Source organism: Apus apus, chromosome 8 (genome assembly GCF_020740795.1).
Source record: "Apus apus isolate bApuApu2 chromosome 8, bApuApu2.pri.cur, whole genome shotgun sequence".
Classification (NCBI taxonomy): domain Eukaryota; kingdom Metazoa; phylum Chordata; class Aves; order Apodiformes; family Apodidae; genus Apus; species Apus apus.
This window is the reverse complement of record NC_067289.1, coordinates 7,193,479-7,199,478: the sequence shown is the minus strand read 5'-3', so window position 1 is coordinate 7,199,478 and position 6,000 is coordinate 7,193,479. Positions and strand designations below refer to the sequence as shown.

At 38.8% G+C, this 6,000-nt stretch overlaps 1 protein-coding gene across 1 annotated transcript in view; it reads left to right on the top strand.

The window, feature by feature from the left end:
* The first annotated feature begins 346 nt into the window (after nt 1-346).
* The window catches only part of SPSB4 (splA/ryanodine receptor domain and SOCS box containing 4), a 131,126-nt gene continuing 125,472 nt past the window's right edge, over nt 347-6,000 (top strand). The window contains exon 1 of the mRNA XM_051626968.1: nt 347-426. The gene's annotated coding sequence lies outside the window, so the exon portion shown is untranslated. The remainder of the gene's footprint in view (nt 427-6,000) is intronic.

Sequence of the window (6,000 nt, the reverse complement as noted above, 5' to 3'; positions counted from 1 at the left end):
TGAGGACAGCTCTTCTCCTTCAATCCCTCTTCTGTCCTCCTCACAGAGGTGCATTCTTGTGTCCTGGATGGGGCATTTTGCTGCTGGACAGCCACAAAAACTGAGCCACAGTAATGCAGCCTCATGTGAGCTACACACCCTCCACGATTGAACTGAAAAGTGTTCAGTAGTGCTTGAGTTGCTATGCCTGAGTAAACTTTAGTATCTTTTCTCTCCACAAGTCACCTCACTTTCATTTCACTCATGTATATGTATTGGAGTGCATCGTGCTTGTATAAGCACAATTTGTAATGCACATGGGACATTTTGTAATGGTTCCTTTTTTTTTTTTTTCCAATTTCCTTTCAGGTACCTGCTTACTCTTCTATCACTGGAACAAGGCAAATTTTGAAAGCAAGAAGCAATTTCTCCTGCCCTGCGTCCAAGGTAGGATACTGTCTGTTCTCTAGATGTATCAGTGTTGCCAAAAATAAGAAATCACATAGTATTTATGTATATAAAAAATAATGCATTATCATAGTATATTATGGACATTTGTCTGTATATATTTTTAATTTTGCTTCTTTGTTATTGTAGAACTGCTAGAAAAATAGTTCATAAGCTTTTTTTAAAAAATAAAATGGATTCAGAAGTCTCCAGAAAGTTGGAGAGATTTGTTTGGCTTTCAGTTAGCATAAACATGTCAAGTTAAACATCCTAATCTAGGCAGTTTAGTTCAGCTCTGACATTTTTGCCTTGGGCACTGATTGGAAAATTGTGGTTTATGTCACAACCAACCAGCTAAGCTGTCTAATTTTGATCTTGAGATTTCCATGATCAACATATTTTGCTTTGTGTTGTCCTTGAAATTGGAAGTTCTTTACTCTGCATTTTTTTTTTGCTAATTAATATTTTCTGCTCTTTAAAAATGTTTATACTTACTATGAAGTAATGAGGAATTAGGCCTTCTGTAGGGCAAATGTAGTTTACATTGAAGTCTGAGATAGTTTTACAAATGCTTTAGGTTTTATTCTTGGTTCCTCTTCTTGATTGAAGAATTGTGGAAATCTCTTGCGTATTTTACTGATCAGTCACAAGCTTCTGGGAAAAACAGTATGCCATTCTTTATGGGGTGCTAGGCTCTTCACTGTGAAAGGACGGGAGACAACAGACACTGAAACAAAGCAGGTGCAAATTGGGTGAAATCCTTAGAGAGATTTTGCAGTCTCCATCCTTGGAAGGTTTCAGACCTGACTGTTACAAGCCTTGAGCAACCCGACCTGAACTCACAGCTGACTCCGCTTTGAGTAGGAGTTTGGACTAGACGCTTCCTAAAGTCCTTCGGGTCTCCTTCAGGGTGATTCTTATGACAAGTCACCCAATTACTTTGACAAACATGCAGAACCAGCCTTTTTTATATGCAAGGAATATGTACCTATGTTAGGTATGAAACACTTCATCTGGAAATCAAAATCTTTGAAAACAAAGCTGTGCCTGAGACACTTCAGTAGAATGAGCAGTTAATATTGTACCTATTTTTAAAATACATCTAGCAGGCACTTTCTTCCCTCTGCTGCTGTTTATTCTTGGGAGCTTTTCTGCTTTTTCCTGCCTTAAAGAACAGTGGTCTTCATCCTTGCTTGCTTAATGAGATGTGGAAACACCTGTCTCAGAATTGGTTGCTGTTTGACAGCACATTACAACTTGAGGCTCCTTTTTCATTGTTATGAAATGTTCATTGTCATTCAGTATGTTAAAATATACATTCTGGGATATGCCTGAGAAATTACATTTATGCCTTGAAGTGGTTTATTTTTTTTTTTCCTGCAAGTGTCTGTGAAGGCCTGTTCAAGGTAAAAGAATGCAGAATTCTGATGGAAGGGAAATCTGACTGTTGCTTGTAGAGTGCATGCAGCATTTGCTGGTGTAGGACCTACTGAGTCATGCATTTATATGCACTCTGAAATAATGTCCTTTAGTCCCATTGAGAGCTAACCATGCTGCATGAGGATGGCTTTCAGTGTGTACTGACCACTCACCCTGCTATCCAATGGCTGTATCATACATACAACCACTAAACACTCTGGGGTTTCTGTTAGTGTGAATGTGTGGAAGGCAAAGGCCAAAGTACAACCAAGAGTCATCTCCTGTGTTGAGTGGTATCCTGCAGGGCAGAACTGCCAATATCTTGGAGCAGCCTTTTTCTTCCCTTCCTTTCTTCTGTCTTTCTCCAGGTCTTTGGCACAGACCTGCTAAACTGCAGCTTCTGGGATGAGGGGGTCTTGAGCAAGAGGGAGAGAGTGGTGTCACTCTGCAGATACATGGTGCAGACACTGACGCTTGGGAGTGTGAAGTGGGGACCAAAAAAGTGAGTCTCAATGTGTGAGAGCTAACAAATGGCAAATGTTAGTGGGTCTCTGAGCAGCCACCGAATGTTAAAACAAGAGGACTGGGGAACTGTTCCCAATAAAACATCCTATTGCTTTCATAGCTGCACATAATCCCTTAGCTTTATAAACACAAAGACAGTACTTTTAAGTTTTTATGCTTTGGACACATTTTACTTTCTACACAGGACAGTTGATAACAAACCAGTACCCTGTTTGCCTCTGTTAGTGAACTGTGCAACCAGTAAGGAAAGAATTACCAAACTCAAAGAGAAAGATATAATTGCCTGATAGGATGATTACAGAACAGGGAAGGAAGCAAAGTGAAATTGAAGAAAGAGCATCTCTTTACTAGGAAGGATGTGGTCTTGCTCATGTAGAAAGGTTTATTTCTAACTCTCAAAGCTAAGCACTTCTTGGCTTGCTTGGAAAAGAATCTTGCTCTATTCACACAGACTTTTCCCCCCACTGCTCTTAACTAGAGCTCTTGTCCAGTCATTTGTCTGTTGGTCTCATGACTTTCTCTTCTCCAGATTATTTTGCTGCTTAATTTAGATGTTACTTTTTTTTGAAGTCTGGCTTGTGATTTAAATTGCGCAAAAAAGTTTAGAAAGGTTTCACTGACCTTTAAACTTCAACTGGCAAGAAAAGAAATAGATGTACTCTTCCTTCCCTTGTGATGTAATCAAGTGACAGAGTTTTAAATAAATTGATTCTTACCTTCTTTTTAACATTTCATAAAAAAAAAATAATCTACCTATTCCCCATTTTGCTCTAGGACCTTTTTGGAAAAATGTGGTATTTATGTTAATAGGCTAAACTTGAATCTGTAGCTTTCTCAACTCTTACTCTTGGTTGCAGGGATACAGAGTCTTTAGTTAATAAAAGCATGCATATATATATATATATATATATATATATATATATATATATATATGGCTTTTTAAAATGTCTTTCTGAAAGGACAGATCAAAATGAAATTCACCTTGTGAACAGATTTTTCTTTACCTAGCTTATTGTTACTGTTTTTATTTACCAAAGGAAAAAAGTAAAATTAATTGCAGATTACTTATCATTGACACATTGACATTTGTTTAAAGGGCTTCAGGTAGCTGATGTTATTTTAGGCATTACATTTGTCTGTTTTAACATCAAGTTTGTACTAACCCTATGTGTAGTTGTCCTGATTCTGCTGTTGCTGAGAGTTAAGCTAAGGAGTGTTGAGAAATCCTGCTTGGTAGTAGAAAAGAGATGCTGGGTGTGACAAAACAGAGAGAGTGGTGTTTAAAGCTCCCAAGTTTCATTGTTTGCACTGCATGCTTGACAACTTACTAGTCCACTAAAAACAAGCAGGAAAGCCTGAAAGCCACCGATTTTTCAGCAACCAACACCAAACCAAATATCCAAACAAAATATGACCAATTGAAACCAAAACCATTGGTGCTTGTTTGACCCAGAGCAGCTGCAGTGGTGATAGAAAGGCTCCATGGAGGCTTTTCGCTCTTGTGCAGGATGTCATGCTGCACAGGGAGTAATACTGGAGGAATCCTGCCCTGCTTTACCTCTAGAAAATACTGTGTTTTATTTATGCTGGAGTTAATTATTTGGATACAAATAATCTCAAAGTTCATCCCAAAAAAGAGAGAGCTAGTTTCACATTGCTCCATGAGTACCCCCAAACAGTGTTGGGATTCCCGGGTAGAGCCTCTTCTGTGAGCTATATATGCTTTGAGTTTTTTATTCTTATGTGAAATAAAACTTTGATTTATGTTGATTCAAGAAAATCCCACCCCTCCTCTCATGTGCATGTGTAAGGAAATTTTGAGTTCTCTGTAAAGACTCAGATCCACATAGCTCAGGGTCAGTTGAGTTGCTCAAATCCAGTATAGAAATTTCACTATAGAAAAACCTTAATAGCCAACAAATAGAAATCTGAAACCTTTACATACAGTTGCACGACATTTTAGGGTTTGTTTGGTTTTTCCTCAGGGAGACAAAATGGCATAACTGTTGTCACAAATTGTTTTGACCCATTTCCATGTTGACCTTTTATTTTGGACTCACAGCAGAGTAACTGTTCCCAAATGAAAATTTACTTCTGTTTCCCCCGACTGAAGTAACTTTTCCCAGAGAGAAGTGCTCCATGAATGGCTGGGGGAGAGATGCTGTTCCTGATCACCTATTCCAACACAGTTCAGCCACCTCCAGCATAAATAGGGCCTTCCTATAGGCTGGGTCTGTAGCAGCCTCTGAGTCCATGCAGCTACAGCAGGTTACTAATGCTGCACATAAAGAGCTCCAACCTGTGAGTTTAAGGAACCAGCTTGGAAGAAAGCAGGCATGGAGCTCTGTGAAAACGTTAACCATAATGTACTGTAAATTAATTTAAAACAATGTAATCTCAATAGTATGGAAAGGGAACGTATACATTGGATGAAACTGAGTTCGGATACCTGTATTTGTAAAAATGAACAAGCTTTTACCCATATATAGCCATATTTGATACCTTTTAGCCTGGGTGGGTTGATTCTTGTGTTGCAAAGATGTGAAGGCCTTACTAGTACGGAATTGTATTAATAGAAATACAGAAAGCAGCTATATCTAAATTCTCTTCATGTGTCTGGGAAGACTAGATCCTGTTCTTTAAACTGAAGTTATTGCCCTTGTGTACCTGAGCACTTCAGATCCTGTGCCATGTGCTTAGCTGTAGCTTTCGGGGAAGAGAATCACACTCCACCTTCCTGCTTCTCAGTTGTGAGCGTTTCTCTGATTGTTTTCTTTCATGACTCTTCTTTTTTTGCCTTTCTTGTGCTATAAGATTTACATATGTATTTTCAAAGCCTTTGACTTAAATGACATGCTTCATAGAGAATAAGTTACCTTAAGGCCAGCTGAAAAGGTCTACAAAAGTCCTATGACTGCTAAATGGCCTCAGTGATTACTACTTGGCCTTTAGGGGAGGATCAGCCCTTCTAATCTGCATTTGCAAAGCACCTGTGGGGTCTTAAGTATGGCTGGGACTCCTCAATAATGTGAGGTCTAGGCTGCTTGTGTATGTGTACATACAGTGTTTGTGAACTGGCTGCTTGTGGAGAATGCTCTTTGTGTCAGCAGTGATCAGGCATCTTGTGGGATCCAAGCCACCTTCGATATTGCTGTTGCTACTGTGAATGTAACCACACAGATGTGTGAAAAAAAAAAAAAGTCTTGTGGTGCTTGAGTTGAGGATAACTAGAGGAGAACTGATTAAAACTCAGCTTTTTTTTTGTTCTAAACTTATGTGAAATGCTCGCAGTGTCATTTGAAAATAGAATGCATCACTGAGTGTGCCAGAAAAAAAACCCAAACCAAACGAACCCCAACAAAAACAGAAGAAGGAAATAAGCTATTAATCCTAGAAAGCAGAGATAAAAGCACACAGAATAGGTACTTTTTTCCATGCTTCGTCTTGAAAGTGATTCTTCTTTATGACATCTGAGGTAATTTTTGGTGCTCGCTGAGGTGATGTTTCTTGCAAACCACTTCACTGTGTTTTGTTTTCCTCTTTTTCATCTCTGATTGACAGTCCCACCAAGAAATAACAATGAAAAATTCATTAGGTCAATCCCCGAGTGATTCAGAAAGGACTTGCATG